Genomic DNA, 17,610 nt, shown 5'->3' on the forward strand with positions numbered 1-17,610 from the left:
GGCTCAGCTTCAATCCTGTGCAATTGACTGAATGCGGAAAAAGAAGCAGCAGAGTAGCGGGATTCTGTGCGCAGTGAAGGCAATTGCAAGAATCCAGCAGCTGCTCCTTGCCAAGCACAGTCAGCTGCCTATGTTCTTGTTTCTTGACAAACTCACCGCTGCCCGTCTTTTCAGCAGCTGCCATCGGGTTCTCTGCATCTCGGAGCCTCTGGGGAGCAGCAAGAATTTCCAAGGAGGGATGCATCAGGACTAAGTAAAAGCCAGGAAAATTATCCTGGAACACCTTCCTTTCGCATGCAAAGAGTGAATTCAACAGGCAGGAGAGCGGCAGCCGCCGTCCTGCAGCAGTCTGCAAGCTTCGCACACAAGCCCTCTTCTTCGCAGCTTCGTTCTTCCCCTCTTGCAAGCTACCGCGATCTCCGGCTGCCGGAGGCGAAGAAGCAGCTACTTGGCGCACAGCTGACTGGAGCGACAACGGAGCGCTCCGGAGCACCGCTTCTGCCGAAAGACGCCGGGAAGCGACTCTTCTTTTCGGCCAACGCCGGAGTTCCATATTCTGCCTCTCTTGTCGCCTACATCTTTGCGAAAAGCTTTTCCACTCCATTTCTCAAGGTGAAAGTGTACCCGCACTGCTCACTTGCCCCGGACTTGCCAAGAACTTGGATTTGCTGCACATTCCAAGGACACTGCACTTTCCTGTGCAAGCCGCAAACTGCTGGCAGATGAGCGTGCCCTCTGCCCGCTCCTGCCCAGCTCTCGGTAGTAGCGGGCACGTTGCAGCCTGGCGAAGGCAAGAAACCTTGAGAGCTCTCACAGTGCAGAAGGCGCAGCTGAGATGCTGAAAAGCAGCAAAGCTGAACAGCCTGGCTCAGATTCAATCCTGTGCAGTTGACTGAATGTGGAAAACGAAGCAGCAGAGCAGCGGGCTTCTGTGCGCAGTGAAGGCAATTGCAAGAATCCAGCAGCTGCTCCTGGCCAAGCACAGTCAGCTGCCTCTGTTCTTGTTTCTGGACAAACTCACCGCGGCCCTTCTTTTTAGCAGCTGCCATCATGTTCTCTGCATCTCGGAGCCTCTGGGGAGCGGCAGGAGTTTCCAAGGAGGGATGCATCTGGACTAAGTAAAAGTCAGGAAAGTTGTCCTGGAACACCTTCCTTTCGCATGCCAAGAGTGAATTCAACAGGCAGGCGAGCGGCAGCCGCCGTGCGGCAGCAGTCTGCAAGCTTCGCACACAAGCCCTCTTCTTCGCAGCTTTGTTCTTCTCCTCTTGCAAGCTACCGCGATCTCTGGCTGCCGGAGGCGAAGAAGCGGCTACTTGGCGCACAGCTGACTGGAGCGACAGCGGAGGGCTCCGGAGCGCCGCTTCTGCCGAAAGACGCCGGGAAGCGGCGCTTCTTTTCGGCCAGCGCCGGAGTTCCATATTCTGCCTCTCTAGTCGCCTACATCTTAGCGAAAAGCTTTTTCTCTCCATTTCTCAAGGAGAAAGTGTTCCAGCACTGCTCACTTGCCCCGGGCTTGCCAAGAAATTGGAATTGCTGCACATTCCAAGGACACTGCACTTTCCTGTGCAAGCCGCAAACTGCTGGCAGATGAGCGTGCCCTCTGCCCACTCCTGCCCAGCTCTTGGTAGTAGCGGGCACGTTGCAGCCTGGCGAAGGCAAGAAACCTCGAGGGCTGTCACAGAGCAGAAGGGCAGCTGAGATGCTGAAAAGCAGCAAAGCTGAACAGCCTGGCTCAGCTTCAATCCTGTGCAATTGACTGAATGCGAAAAAAGAAGCAGCAGAGCAGCGGGCTTCTGTGCGCAGTGAAGGCAATTGCAAGAATCCAGCAGCTGCTCCTTGCCAAGCACAGTCAGCTGCCTATATTCTTGTTTCTGGACAATCTCACCGCTGCCCGTCTTTTCAGCAGCAGCTGCCATTGTGTTCTCTGCATCTCGGAGCCTCTGGGGAGCAGCAAGAATTTCCAAGGAGGGATGCATCAGGACTAAGTAAAAGCCAGGAAAATTGTCCTGGAATACCTTCCATTCGCATGCAAAGAGTGAATTCAACAGGCAGGAGAGCGGCAGCCACCGTCCTGCAGCAGTCTGCAAGCTTCGCACACAAGCCCTCTTCTTCGCAGCTTTGTTCTTCTCCTCTTGCAAGCTAACGCGATCTCTGGCTGCCGGAGGCGAAGAAGCAGCTACTTGGCGCACAGCTGACTGGAGCGACAGCGGAGTGCTCCGGAGCGCCGCTTCTGCCGAAAGACGCCGGGAAGCGGCGCTTCTTTTCGGCCAGCGCCGGAGTTCCATATTCTGCCTCTCTAGTCGCCTACATCTTAGCGAAAAGCTTTTCCACTCCATTTCTCAAGGAGAAAGTGTACCAGCACTGCTCACTTGCCCCGGGCTTGCCAAGAAATTGGATTTGCAGCTCATTCCAAGGACACTGCACTTTCCTGTGCAAGCCGCAAACTGCTGGCAGATGAGCATGCTCTCTGCCCACTCCTGCCCAGCTCTCGGTAGTAGCGGGCACGTTGCAGCCTGGCGAAGGCAAGAAACCTCGAGAGCTCTCACAGAGCAGAAGGGCAGCTGAGATGCTGAAAAGCAGCAAAGCTGAACAGCCTGGCTCAGCTTCAATCCTGTGCAATTGACTGAATGCGGAAAAAGAAGCAGCAGAGTAGCGGGATTCTGTGCGCAGTGAAGGCAATTGCAAGAATCCAGCAGCTGCTCCTTGCCAAGCACAGTCAGCTGCCTATGTTCTTGTTTCTTGACAAACTCACCGCTGCCCGTCTTTTCAGCAGCTGCCATCGGGTTCTCTGCATCTCGGAGCCTCTGGGGAGCAGCAAGAATTTCCAAGGAGGGATGCATCAGGACTAAGTAAAAGCCAGGAAAATTATCCTGGAACACCTTCCTTTCGCATGCAAAGAGTGAATTCAACAGGCAGGAGAGCGGCAGCCACCGTCCTGCAGCAGTCTGCAAGCTTCGCACACAAGCCCTCTTCTTCGCAGCTTCGTTCTTCCCCTCTTGCAAGCTACCGCGATCTCCGGCTGCCGGAGGCGAAGAAGCAGCTACTTGGCGCACAGCTGACTGGAGCGACAGCGGAGTGCTCCGGAGCGCCGCTTCTGCCGAAAGACGCCGGGAAGCGGCGCTTCTTTTCGGCCAGCGCCGGAGTTCCATATTCTGCCTCTCTAGTCGCCTACATCTTAGCTAATAGCTTTTCCAATCCATTTCTCAAGGAGAAAGTCTACCAGCACTGCTCACTTGCCCCGGACTTGCCAAGAAACTGGATTTGCTGCACATTCCAAGGACACTGCACTTTCCTGTGCAAGCCGCAAACTGCTGGCAGATGAGCGTGCCCTCTGCCCGCTCCTGCCCAGCTCTCGGTAGTAGCGGGCACGTTGCAGCCTGGCGAAGGCAAGAAACCTTGAGAGCTCTCACAGTGCAGAAGGCGCAGCTGAGATGCTGAAAAGCAGCAAAGCTGAACAGCCTGGCTCAGATTCAATCCTGTGCAGTTGACTGAATGTGGAAAACGAAGCAGCAGAGCAGCGGGCTTCTGTGCGCAGTGAAGGCAATTGCAAGAATCTAGCAGCTGCTCCTGGCCAAGCACAGTCAGCTGCCTCTGTTCTTGTTTGTGGACAAACTCACCGCGGCCCTTCTTTTTAGCAGCTGCCATCATGTTCTCTGCATCTCGAAGGCTCTGGGGAGGAGCAAGAATTTCCAAGGAGGGATGCATCAGGACTAAGTAAAAGCCAGGAAAATTGTCTTCGAACCCCTTCCTTTCGCAAGCAAAGAGTGAATTCAACAGGCAGGAGAGCGGCAGCCACCGTCCTGCAGCAGTCTGCAAGCTTCGCACACAAGCCCTCTTCTTCGCAGCTTTGTTCTTCTCCTCTTGCAAGCTAACGCGATCTCTGGCTACCGGAGGCGAAGAAGCAGCTACTTGGCGCACAGCTGACTGGAGCGACAGCGGAGCGCTCTGGAGCGCCGCTTCTGCCGAAAGACGCCGGGAAGCGACTCTTCTTTTCGGCCAGCGCCGGAGCTCCATATTCTGCCTCTCTTCTCGCCTACATCTTAGCGAAAAGCTTTTCCACTCCATTTCTCAAGGAGAAAGTGTACCAGCACTGCTCACTTGCCCCGGGCTTGCCAAGAAATTGGATTTGCAGCTCATTCCAAGGACACTGCACTTTCCTGTGCAAGCCGCAAACTGCTGGCAGATGAGCATGCTCTCTGCCCACTCCTGCCCAGCTCTCGGTAGTAGCGGGCACGTTGCAGCCTGGCGAAGGCAAGAAACCTCGAGAGCTCTCACAGAGCAGAAGGGCAGCTGAGATGCTGAAAAGCAGCAAAGCTGAACAGCCTGGCTCAGCTTCAATCCTGTGCAATTGACTGAATGCGGAAAAAGAAGCAGCAGAGTAGCGGGATTCTGTGCGCAGTGAAGGCAATTGCAAGAATCCAGCAGCTGCTCCTTGCCAAGCACAGTCAGCTGCCTATGTTCTTGTTTCTTGACAAACTCACCGCTGCCCGTCTTTTCAGCAGCTGCCATCGGGTTCTCTGCATCTCGGAGCCTCTGGGGAGCAGCAAGAATTTCCAAGGAGGGATGCATCAGGACTAAGTAAAAGCCAGGAAAATTATCCTGGAACACCTTCCTTTCGCATGCAAAGAGTGAATTCAACAGGCAGGAGAGCGGCAGCCACCGTCCTGCAGCAGTCTGCAAGCTTCGCACACAAGCCCTCTTCTTCGCAGCTTCGTTCTTCCCCTCTTGCAAGCTACCGCGATCTCCGGCTGCCGGAGGCGAAGAAGCAGCTACTTGGCGCACAGCTGACTGGAGCGACAACGGAGCGCTCCGGAGCACCGCTTCTGCCGAAAGACGCCGGGAAGCGACTCTTCTTTTCGGCCAACGCCGGAGTTCCATATTCTGCCTCTCTTGTCGCCTACATCTTTGCGAAAAGCTTTTCCACTCCATTTCTCAAGGTGAAAGTGTACCCGCACTGCTCACTTGCCCCGGACTTGCCAAGAACTTGGATTTGCTGCACATTCCAAGGACACTGCACTTTCCTGTGCAAGCCGCAAACTGCTGGCAGATGAGCGTGCCCTCTGCCCGCTCCTGCCCAGCTCTCGGTAGTAGCGGGCACGTTGCAGCCTGGCGAAGGCAAGAAACCTTGAGAGCTCTCACAGTGCAGAAGGCGCAGCTGAGATGCTGAAAAGCAGCAAAGCTGAACAGCCTGGCTCAGATTCAATCCTGTGCAGTTGACTGAATGTGGAAAACGAAGCAGCAGAGCAGCGGGCTTCTGTGCGCAGTGAAGGCAATTGCAAGAATCCAGCAGCTGCTCCTGGCCAAGCACAGTCAGCTGCCTCTGTTCTTGTTTCTGGACAAACTCACCGCGGCCCTTCTTTTTAGCAGCTGCCATCATGTTCTCTGCATCTCGGAGCCTCTGGGGAGCGGCAGGAGTTTCCAAGGAGGGATGCATCTGGACTAAGTAAAAGTCAGGAAAGTTGTCCTGGAACACCTTCCTTTCGCATGCCAAGAGTGAATTCAACAGGCAGGCGAGCGGCAGCCGCCGTGCGGCAGCAGTCTGCAAGCTTCGCACACAAGCCCTCTTCTTCGCAGCTTTGTTCTTCTCCTCTTGCAAGCTACCGCGATCTCTGGCTGCCGGAGGCGAAGAAGCGGCTACTTGGCGCACAGCTGACTGGAGCGACAGCGGAGGGCTCCGGAGCGCCGCTTCTGCCGAAAGACGCCGGGAAGCGGCGCTTCTTTTCGGCCAGCGCCGGAGTTCCATATTCTGCCTCTCTAGTCGCCTACATCTTAGCGAAAAGCTTTTTCTCTCCATTTCTCAAGGAGAAAGTGTTCCAGCACTGCTCACTTGCCCCGGGCTTGCCAAGAAATTGGAATTGCTGCACATTCCAAGGACACTGCACTTTCCTGTGCAAGCCGCAAACTGCTGGCAGATGAGCGTGCCCTCTGCCCACTCCTGCCCAGCTCTTGGTAGTAGCGGGCACGTTGCAGCCTGGCGAAGGCAAGAAACCTCGAGGGCTGTCACAGAGCAGAAGGGCAGCTGAGATGCTGAAAAGCAGCAAAGCTGAACAGCCTGGCTCAGCTTCAATCCTGTGCAATTGACTGAATGCGAAAAAAGAAGCAGCAGAGCAGCGGGCTTCTGTGCGCAGTGAAGGCAATTGCAAGAATCCAGCAGCTGCTCCTTGCCAAGCACAGTCAGCTGCCTATATTCTTGTTTCTGGACAATCTCACCGCTGCCCGTCTTTTCAGCAGCAGCTGCCATTGTGTTCTCTGCATCTCGGAGCCTCTGGGGAGCAGCAAGAATTTCCAAGGAGGGATGCATCAGGACTAAGTAAAAGCCAGGAAAATTGTCCTGGAATACCTTCCATTCGCATGCAAAGAGTGAATTCAACAGGCAGGAGAGCGGCAGCCACCGTCCTGCAGCAGTCTGCAAGCTTCGCACACAAGCCCTCTTCTTCGCAGCTTTGTTCTTCTCCTCTTGCAAGCTAACGCGATCTCTGGCTGCCGGAGGTGAAGAAGCAGCTACTTGGCGCACAGCTGACTGGAGCGACAGCGGAGTGCTCCGGAGCGCCGCTTCTGCCGAAAGACGCCGGGAAGCGACTCTTCTTTTCGGCCAACGCCGGAGTTCCATATTCTGCCTCTCTTGTCGCCTACATCTTAGCGAAAAGCTTTTCCACTCCATTTCTCAAGGTGAAAGTGTACCCGCACTGCTCACTTGCCCCGGACTTGCCAAGAAATTGGATTTGCTGCACATTCCAAGGACACTGCACTTTCCTGTGCAAGCCGCAAACTGCTGGCAGATGAGCGTGCCCTCTGCCCGCTCCTGCCCAGCTCTCGGTAGTAGCGGGCACGTTGCAGCCTGGCGAAGGCAAGAAACCTTGAGAGCTCTCACAGTGCAGAAGGCGCAGCTGAGATGCTGAAAAGCAGCAAAGCTGAACAGCCTGGCTCAGATTCAATCCTGTGCAGTTGACTGAATGTGGAAAACGAAGCAGCAGAGCAGCGGGCTTTTGTGGGCAGTGAAGGCAATTGCAAGAATCCAGCAGCTGCTCCTGGCCAAGCACAGTCAGCTGCCTCTGTTCTTGTTTCTGGACAAACTCACCGCGGCCCTTCTTTTTAGCAGCTGCCATCATTTTCTCTGCATCTCGAAGGCTCTGGGGAGGAGCAAGAATTTCCAAGGAGGGATGCATCAGGACTAAGTAAAAGCCAGGAAAATTGTCTTCGAACCCCTTCCTTTCGCATGCAAAGAGTGAATTCAACAGGCAGGAGAGCGGCAGCCACCGTCCTGCAGCAGTCTGCAAGCTTCGCACACAAGCCCTCTTCTTCGCAGCTTCGTTCTTCGCCTCTTGCAAGCTACAGCGATCTCTGGCTGCCGGAGGCGAAGAAGCAGCTACTTGGCGCACAGCTGACTGGAGCGACAGCGGAGTGCTCCGGAGCGCCGCTTCTGCCGAAAGACGCCGGGAAGCGGCGCTTCTTTTCGGCCAGCGCCGGAGTTCCATATTCTGCCTCTCTAGTCGCCTACATCTTAGCTAATAGCTTTTCCACTCCATTTCTCAAGGAGAAAGTCTACCAGCACTGCTCACTTGCCCCGGACTTGCCAAGAAACTGGATTTGCTGCACATTCCAAGGACACTGCACTTTCCTGTGCAAGCCGCAAACTGCTGGCAGATGAGCGTGCCCTCTGCCCGCTCCTGCCCAGCTCTCGGTAGTAGCGGGCACGTTGCAGCCTGGCGAAGGCAAGAAACCTTGAGAGCTCTCACAGTGCAGAAGGCGCAGCTGAGATGCTGAAAAGCAGCAAAGCTGAACAGCCTGGCTCAGATTCAATCCTGTGCAGTTGACTGAATGTGGAAAACGAAGCAGCAGAGCAGCGGGCTTCTGTGCGCAGTGAAGGCAATTGCAAGAATCTAGCAGCTGCTCCTGGCCAAGCACAGTCAGCTGCCTCTGTTCTTGTTTCTGGACAAACTCACCGCGGCCCTTCTTTTTAGCAGCTGCCATCATGTTCTCTGCATCTCGAAGGCTCTGGGGAGGAGCAAGAATTTCCAAGGAGGGATGCATCAGGACTAAGTAAAAGCCAGGAAAATTGTCTTCGAACCCCTTCCTTTCGCAAGCAAAGAGTGAATTCAACAGGCAGGAGAGCGGCAGCCACCGTCCTGCAGCAGTCTGCAAGCTTCGCACACAAGCCCTCTTCTTCGCAGCTTTGTTCTTCTCCTCTTGCAAGCTACCGCGATCTCTGGCTACCGGAGGGGAAGAAGCAGCTACTTGGCGCACAGCTGACTGGAGCGACAGCGGAGCGCTCTGGAGCGCCGCTTCTGCCGAAAGACGCCGGGAAGCGACTCTTCTTTTCGGCCAGCGCCGGAGCTCCATATTCTGCCTCTCTTCTCGCCTACATCTTAGCGAAAAGCTTTTCCACTCCATTTCTCAAGGAGAAAGTGTACCAGCACTGCTCACTTGCCCCGGGCTTGCCAAGAAATTGGATTTGCAGCTCATTCCAAGGACACTGCACTTTCCTGTGCAAGCCGCAAACTGCTGGCAGATGAGCATGCTCTCTGCCCACTCCTGCCCAGCTCTCGGTAGTAGCGGGCACGTTGCAGCCTGGCGAAGGCAAGAAACCTCGAGAGCTCTCACAGAGCAGAAGGGCAGCTGAGATGCTGAAAAGCAGCAAAGCTGAACAGCCTGGCTCAGCTTCCATCCTGTGCAATTGACTGAATTCGGAAAAAGAACTAGCAGAGCAGCGGGCTTCTGTGCGCAGTGAAGGCAATTGCAAGAATCCAGCAGCTGCCCCTGGCCAAGCACAGTCAGCTGCCTCTGTTCTTGTTTCTGGACAAACTCACCGCAGCCCTTCTTTTTAGCAGCTGCCATCATGTTCTCTGCATCTCGGAGCCTCTGGGGAGCGGCAGGAGTTTCCAAGGAGGGATGCATCTGGACTAAGTAAAAGTCAGGAAAGTTGTCCTGGAACACCTTCCTTTCGCATGCCAAGAGTGAATTCAACAGGCAGGCGAGCGGCAGCCGCCGTGCGGCAGCAGTCTGCAAGCTTCGCACACAAGCCCTCTTCTTTGCAGCTTCGTTCTTCGCCTCTTGAAAGCGACCGCGATCTCTGGCTGCCGGAGGCGAAGAAGCGGCTACTTGGCGCACAGCTGACTGGAGCGACAGCGGAGCGCTCCGGAGCGCCGCTTCTGCCGAAAGACGCCGGGAAGCGGATCTTCTTTTCGGCCAGTGCCGGAGTTCCGTATTCTGCCTCTCTAGTCGCCTACATCTTAGCGAATAGCTTTTCCAATCCATTTCTCAAGGTGAAAGTGTACCCGCACTGCTCACTTGCCCCGGACTTGCCAAGAACTTGGATTTGCTGCACATTCCAAGGACACTGCACTTTCCTGGGCAACCCGCAAACTGCTGGCAGATGAGCGTTCTCTCTGCCCACTCCTGCCCAGCTCTCGGTAGTAGCGGTCACGTTGCAGCCTGTCGAAGGCAAGAAACCTCGAGAGCTCTCACAGAGCAGAAGGGGCCGCTGAGATGCTGAAAAGCAGCAAAGCTGAACAGCCTGGCTCAGCTTCAATCCTGTGCAATTGACTGAATGCGGAAAAAGAAGCAGCAGAGCAGCGGGCTGCTGTGCGCAGTGAAGGCAATTGCAGGAATCCAGCAGCTGCTCCTTGCCAAGCACAGTCAGCTGCCTCTGTTCTTGTTTCTGGACAAACTCACCGCGGCCCTTCTTTTTAGCAGCTGCCATCATTTTCTCTGCATCTCGAAGGCTCTGGGGAGGAGCAAGAATTTCCAAGGAGGGATGCATCAGGACTAAGTAAAAGCCAGGAAAATTGTCTTCGAACCCCTTCCTTTCGCATGCAAAGAGTGAATTCAACAGGCAGGAGAGCGGCAGCCACCGTCCTGCAGCAGTCTGCAAGCTTCGCACACAAGCCCTCTTCTTCGCAGCTTTGTTCTTCTCCTCTTGCAAGCTACCGCGATCTCTGGCTACCGGAGGCGAAGAAGCAGCTACTTGGCGCACAGCTGACTGGAGCGACAGCGGAGCGCTCTGGAGCGCCGCTTCTGCCGAAAGACGCCGGGAAGCGACTCTTCTTTTCGGCCAGCGCCGGAGCTCCATATTCTGCCTCTCTTGTCGCCTACATCTTAGCGAAAAGCTTTTCCACTCCATTTCTCAAGGAGAAAGTGTACCAGCACTGCTCACTTGCCCCGGGCTTGCCAAGAAATTGGATTTGCAGCTCATTCCAAGGACACTGCACTTTCCTGTGCAAGCCGCAAACTGCTGGCAGATGAGCATGCTCTCTGCCCACTCCTGCCCAGCTCTCGGTAGTAGCGGGCACGTTGCAGCCTGGCGAAGGCAAGAAACCTCGAGAGCTCTCACAGAGCAGAAGGGCAGCTGAGATGCTGAAAAGCAGCAAAGCTGAACAGCCTGGCTCAGCTTCCATCCTGTGCAATTGACTGAATGCGGAAAAAGAAGCAGCAGAGTAGCGGGATTCTGTGCGCAGTGAAGGCAATTGCAAGAATCCAGCAGCTGCTCCTTGCCAAGCACAGTCAGCTGCCTATGTTCTTGTTTCTTGACAAACTCACCGCTGCCCGTCTTTTCAGCAGCTGCCATCGGGTTCTCTGCATCTCGGAGCCTCTGGGGAGCAGCAAGAATTTCCAAGGAGGGATGCATCAGGACTAAGTAAAAGCCAGGAAAATTATCCTGGAACACCTTCCTTTCGCATGCAAAGAGTGAATTCAACAGGCAGGAGAGCGGCAGCCACCGTCCTGCAGCAGTCTGCAAGCTTCGCACACAAGCCCTCTTCTTCGCAGCTTCGTTCTTCCCCTCTTGCAAGCTACCGCGATCTCCGGCTGCCGGAGGCGAAGAAGCAGCTACTTGGCGCACAGCTGACTGGAGCGACAACGGAGCGCTCCGGAGCACCGCTTCTGCCGAAAGACGCCGGGAAGCGACTCTTCTTTTCGGCCAACGCCGGAGTTCCATATTCTGCCTCTCTTGTCGCCTACATCTTTGCGAAAAGCTTTTCCACTCCATTTCTCAAGGTGAAAGTGTACCCGCACTGCTCACTTGCCCCGGGCTTGCCAAGAAATTGGATTTGCTGCACATTCCAAGGACACTGCACTTTCCTGTGCAAGCCGCAAACTGCTGGCAGATGAGCGTGCCCTCTGCCCGCTCCTGCCCAGCTCTCGGTAGTAGCGGGCACGTTGCAGCCTGGCGAAGGCAAGAAACCTTGAGAGCTCTCACAGTGCAGAAGGCGCAGCTGAGATGCTGAAAAGCAGCAAAGCTGAACAGCCTGGCTCAGATTCAATCCTGTGCAGTTGACTGAATGTGGAAAACGAAGCAGCAGAGCAGCGGGCTTCTGTGCGCAGTGAAGGCAATTGCAAGAATCCAGCAGCTGCTCCTGGCCAAGCACAGTCAGCTGCCTCTGTTCTTGTTTCTGGACAAACTCACCGCGGCCCTTCTTTTTAGCAGCTGCCATCATGTTCTCTGCATCTCGGAGCCTCTGGGGAGCGGCAGGAGTTTCCAAGGAGGGATGCATCTGGACTAAGTAAAAGTCAGGAAAGTTGTCCTGGAACACCTTCCTTTCGCATGCCAAGAGTGAATTCAACAGGCAGGCGAGCGGCAGCCGCCGTGCGGCAGCAGTCTGCAAGCTTCGCACACAAGCCCTCTTCTTCGCAGCTTTGTTCTTCTCCTCTTGCAAGCTACCGCGATCTCTGGCTGCCGGAGGCGAAGAAGCGGCTACTTGGCGCACAGCTGACTGGAGCGACAGCGGAGGGCTCCGGAGCGCCGCTTCTGCCGAAAGACGCCGGGAAGCGGCGCTTCTTTTCGGCCAGCGCCGGAGTTCCATATTCTGCCTCTCTAGTCGCCTACATCTTAGCGAAAAGCTTTTTCTCTCCATTTCTCAAGGAGAAAGTGTTCCAGCACTGCTCACTTGCCCCGGGCTTGCCAAGAAATTGGAATTGCTGCACATTCCAAGGACACTGCACTTTCCTGTGCAAGCCGCAAACTGCTGGCAGATGAGCGTGCCCTCTGCCCACTCCTGCCCAGCTCTTGGTAGTAGCGGGCACGTTGCAGCCTGGCGAAGGCAAGAAACCTCGAGGGCTGTCACAGAGCAGAAGGGCAGCTGAGATGCTGAAAAGCAGCAAAGCTGAACAGCCTGGCTCAGCTTCAATCCTGTGCAATTGACTGAATGCGAAAAAAGAAGCAGCAGAGCAGCGGGCTTCTGTGCGCAGTGAAGGCAATTGCAAGAATCCAGCAGCTGCTCCTTGCCAAGCACAGTCAGCTGCCTATATTCTTGTTTCTGGACAATCTCACCGCTGCCCGTCTTTTCAGCAGCAGCTGCCATTGTGTTCTCTGCATCTCGGAGCCTCTGGGGAGCAGCAAGAATTTCCAAGGAGGGATGCATCAGGACTAAGTAAAAGCCAGGAAAATTGTCCTGGAATACCTTCCATTCGCATGCAAAGAGTGAATTCAACAGGCAGGAGAGCGGCAGCCACCGTCCTGCAGCAGTCTGCAAGCTTCGCACACAAGCCCTCTTCTTCGCAGCTTTGTTCTTCTCCTCTTGCAAGCTAACGCGATCTCTGGCTGCCGGAGGCGAAGAAGCAGCTACTTGGCGCACAGCTGACTGGAGCGACAGCGGAGTGCTCCGGAGCGCCGCTTCTGCCGAAAGACGCCGGGAAGCGACTCTTCTTTTCGGCCAACGCCGGAGTTCCATATTCTGCCTCTCTTGTCGCCTACATCTTAGCGAAAAGCTTTTCCACTCCATTTCTCAAGGTGAAAGTGTACCCGCACTGCTCACTTGCCCCGGACTTGCCAAGAAATTGGATTTGCTGCACATTCCAAGGACACTGCACTTTCCTGTGCAAGCCGCAAACTGCTGGCAGATGAGCGTGCCCTCTGCCCGCTCCTGCCCAGCTCTCGGTAGTAGCGGGCACGTTGCAGCCTGGCGAAGGCAAGAAACCTTGAGAGCTCTCACAGTGCAGAAGGCGCAGCTGAGATGCTGAAAAGCAGCAAAGCTGAACAGCCTGGCTCAGATTCAATCCTGTGCAGTTGACTGAATGTGGAAAACGAAGCAGCAGAGCAGCGGGCTTTTGTGGGCAGTGAAGGCAATTGCAAGAATCCAGCAGCTGCTCCTGGCCAAGCACAGTCAGCTGCCTCTGTTCTTGTTTCTGGACAAACTCACCGCGGCCCTTCTTTTTAGCAGCTGCCATCATTTTCTCTGCATCTCGAAGGCTCTGGGGAGGAGCAAGAATTTCCAAGGAGGGATGCATCAGGACTAAGTAAAAGCCAGGAAAATTGTCTTCGAACCCCTTCCTTTCGCATGCAAAGAGTGAATTCAACAGGCAGGAGAGCGGCAGCCACCGTCCTGCAGCAGTCTGCAAGCTTCGCACACAAGCCCTCTTCTTCGCAGCTTCGTTCTTCGCCTCTTGCAAGCTACAGCGATCTCTGGCTGCCGGAGGCGAAGAAGCAGCTACTTGGCGCACAGCTGACTGGAGCGACAGCGGAGTGCTCCGGAGCGCCGCTTCTGCCGAAAGACGCCGGGAAGCGGCGCTTCTTTTCGGCCAGCGCCGGAGTTCCATATTCTGCCTCTCTAGTCGCCTACATCTTAGCTAATAGCTTTTCCACTCCATTTCTCAAGGAGAAAGTCTACCAGCACTGCTCACTTGCCCCGGACTTGCCAAGAAACTGGATTTGCTGCACATTCCAAGGACACTGCACTTTCCTGTGCAAGCCGCAAACTGCTGGCAGATGAGCGTGCCCTCTGCCCGCTCCTGCCCAGCTCTCGGTAGTAGCGGGCACGTTGCAGCCTGGCGAAGGCAAGAAACCTTGAGAGCTCTCACAGTGCAGAAGGCGCAGCTGAGATGCTGAAAAGCAGCAAAGCTGAACAGCCTGGCTCAGATTCAATCCTGTGCAGTTGACTGAATGTGGAAAACGAAGCAGCAGAGCAGCGGGCTTCTGTGCGCAGTGAAGGCAATTGCAAGAATCTAGCAGCTGCTCCTGGCCAAGCACAGTCAGCTGCCTCTGTTCTTGTTTCTGGACAAACTCACCGCGGCCCTTCTTTTTAGCAGCTGCCATCATGTTCTCTGCATCTCGAAGGCTCTGGGGAGGAGCAAGAATTTCCAAGGAGGGATGCATCAGGACTAAGTAAAAGCCAGGAAAATTGTCTTCGAACCCCTTCCTTTCGCAAGCAAAGAGTGAATTCAACAGGCAGGAGAGCGGCAGCCGCCGTCCTGCAGCAGTCTGCAAGCTTCGCACACAAGCCCTCTTCTTCGCAGCTTTGTTCTTCTCCTCTTGCAAGCTACCGCGATCTCTGGCTACCGGAGGGGAAGAAGCAGCTACTTGGCGCACAGCTGACTGGAGCGACAGCGGAGCGCTCTGGAGCGCCGCTTCTGCCGAAAGACGCCGGGAAGCGACTCTTCTTTTCGGCCAGCGCCGGAGCTCCATATTCTGCCTCTCTTCTCGCCTACATCTTAGCGAAAAGCTTTTCCACTCCATTTCTCAAGGAGAAAGTGTACCAGCACTGCTCACTTGCCCCGGGCTTGCCAAGAAATTGGATTTGCAGCTCATTCCAAGGACACTGCACTTTCCTGTGCAAGCCGCAAACTGCTGGCAGATGAGCATGCTCTCTGCCCACTCCTGCCCAGCTCTCGGTAGTAGCGGGCACGTTGCAGCCTGGCGAAGGCAAGAAACCTCGAGAGCTCTCACAGAGCAGAAGGGCAGCTGAGATGCTGAAAAGCAGCAAAGCTGAACAGCCTGGCTCAGCTTCCATCCTGTGCAATTGACTGAATGCGGAAAAAGAAGCAGCAGAGCAGCGGGCTTCTGTGCGCAGTGAAGGCAATTGCAAGAATCCAGCAGCTGCCCCTGGCCAAGCACAGTCAGCTGCCTCTGTTCTTGTTTCTGGACAAACTCACCGCAGCCCTTCTTTTTAGCAGCTGCCATCATGTTCTCTGCATCTCGGAGCCTCTGGGGAGCGGCAGGAGTTTCCAAGGAGGGATGCATCTGGACTAAGTAAAAGTCAGGAAAGTTGTCCTGGAACACCTTCCTTTCGCATGCCAAGAGTGAATTCAACAGGCAGGCGAGCGGCAGCCGCCGTGCGGCAGCAGTCTGCAAGCTTCGCACACAAGCCCTCTTCTTTGCAGCTTCGTTCTTCGCCTCTTGAAAGCGACCGCGATCTCTGGCTGCCGGAGGCGAAGAAGCGGCTACTTGGCGCACAGCTGACTGGAGCGACAGCGGAGCGCTCCGGAGCGCCGCTTCTGCCGAAAGACGCCGGGAAGCGGATCTTCTTTTCGGCCAGTGCCGGAGTTCCGTATTCTGCCTCTCTAGTCGCCTACATCTTAGCGAATAGCTTTTCCAATCCATTTCTCAAGGTGAAAGTGTACCCGCACTGCTCACTTGCCCCGGACTTGCCAAGAACTTGGATTTGCTGCACATTCCAAGGACACTGCACTTTCCTGGGCAACCCGCAAACTGCTGGCAGATGAGCGTTCTCTCTGCCCACTCCTGCCCAGCTCTCGGTAGTAGCGGTCACGTTGCAGCCTGTCGAAGGCAAGAAACCTCGAGAGCTCTCACAGAGCAGAAGGGGCCGCTGAGATGCTGAAAAGCAGCAAAGCTGAACAGCCTGGCTCAGCTTCAATCCTGTGCAATTGACTGAATGCGGAAAAAGAAGCAGCAGAGCAGCGGGCTGCTGTGCGCAGTGAAGGCAATTGCAGGAATCCAGCAGCTGCTCCTTGCCAAGCACAGTCAGCTGCCTCTGTTCTTGTTTCTGGACAAACTCACCGCGGCCCTTCTTTTTAGCAGCTGCCATCATTTTCTCTGCATCTCGAAGGCTCTGGGGAGGAGCAAGAATTTCCAAGGAGGGATGCATCAGGACTAAGTAAAAGCCAGGAAAATTGTCTTCGAACCCCTTCCTTTCGCATGCAAAGAGTGAATTCAACAGGCAGGAGAGCGGCAGCCACCGTCCTGCAGCAGTCTGCAAGCTTCGCACACAAGCCCTCTTCTTCGCAGCTTTGTTCTTCTCCTCTTGCAAGCTACCGCGATCTCTGGCTACCGGAGGCGAAGAAGCAGCTACTTGGCGCACAGCTGACTGGAGCGACAGCGGAGCGCTCTGGAGCGCCGCTTCTGCCGAAAGACGCCGGGAAGCGACTCTTCTTTTCGGCCAGCGCCGGAGCTCCATATTCTGCCTCTCTTGTCGCCTACATCTTAGCGAAAAGCTTTTCCACTCCATTTCTCAAGGAGAAAGTGTACCAGCACTGCTCACTTGCCCCGGGCTTGCCAAGAAATTGGATTTGCAGCTCATTCCAAGGACACTGCACTTTCCTGTGCAAGCCGCAAACTGCTGGCAGATGAGCATGCTCTCTGCCCACTCCTGCCCAGCTCTCGGTAGTAGCGGGCACGTTGCAGCCTGGCGAAGGCAAGAAACCTCGAGAGCTCTCACAGAGCAGAAGGGCAGCTGAGATGCTGAAAAGCAGCAAAGCTGAACAGCCTGGCTCAGCTTCCATCCTGTGCAATTGACTGAATGCGGAAAAAGAAGCAGCAGAGTAGCGGGATTCTGTGCGCAGTGAAGGCAATTGCAAGAATCCAGCAGCTGCTCCTTGCCAAGCACAGTCAGCTGCCTATGTTCTTGTTTCTTGACAAACTCACCGCTGCCCGTCTTTTCAGCAGCTGCCATCGGGTTCTCTGCATCTCGGAGCCTCTGGGGAGCAGCAAGAATTTCCAAGGAGGGATGCATCAGGACTAAGTAAAAGCCAGGAAAATTATCCTGGAACACCTTCCTTTCGCATGCAAAGAGTGAATTCAACAGGCAGGAGAGCGGCAGCCACCGTCCTGCAGCAGTCTGCAAGCTTCGCACACAAGCCCTCTTCTTCGCAGCTTCGTTCTTCCCCTCTTGCAAGCTACCGCGATCTCCGGCTGCCGGAGGCGAAGAAGCAGCTACTTGGCGCACAGCTGACTGGAGCGACAACGGAGCGCTCCGGAGCACCGCTTCTGCCGAAAGACGCCGGGAAGCGACTCTTCTTTTCGGCCAACGCCGGAGTTCCATATTCTGCCTCTCTTGTCGCCTACATCTTTGCGAAAAGCTTTTCCACTCCATTTCTCAAGGTGAAAGTGTACCCGCACTGCTCACTTGCCCCGGGCTTGCCAAGAAATTGGATTTGCTGCACATTCCAAGGACACTGCACTTTCCTGTGCAAGCCGCAAACTGCTGGCAGATGAGCGTGCCCTCTGCCCGCTCCTGCCCAGCTCTCGGTAGTAGCGGGCACGTTGCAGCCTGGCGAAGGCAAGAAACCTTGAGAGCTCTCACAGTGCAGAAGGCGCAGCTGAGATGCTGAAAAGCAGCAAAGCTGAACAGCCTGGCTCAGATTCAATCCTGTGCAGTTGACTGAATGTGGAAAACGAAGCAGCAGAGCAGCGGGCTTCTGTGCGCAGTGAAGGCAATTGCAAGAATCCAGCAGCTGCTCCTGGCCAAGCACAGTCAGCTGCCTCTGTTCTTGTTTCTGGACAAACTCACCGCGGCCCTTCTTTTTAGCAGCTGCCATCATGTTCTCTGCATCTCGGAGCCTCTGGGGAGCGGCAGGAGTTTCCAAGGAGGGATGCATCTGGACTAAGTAAAAGTCAGGAAAGTTGTCCTGGAACACCTTCCTTTCGCATGCCAAGAGTGAATT

This window comes from Vidua macroura, assembly GCF_024509145.1.
Source record: "Vidua macroura isolate BioBank_ID:100142 chromosome W unlocalized genomic scaffold, ASM2450914v1 whyW_random_scaffold_67, whole genome shotgun sequence".
Lineage (NCBI taxonomy): Eukaryota > Metazoa > Chordata > Aves > Passeriformes > Viduidae > Vidua > Vidua macroura.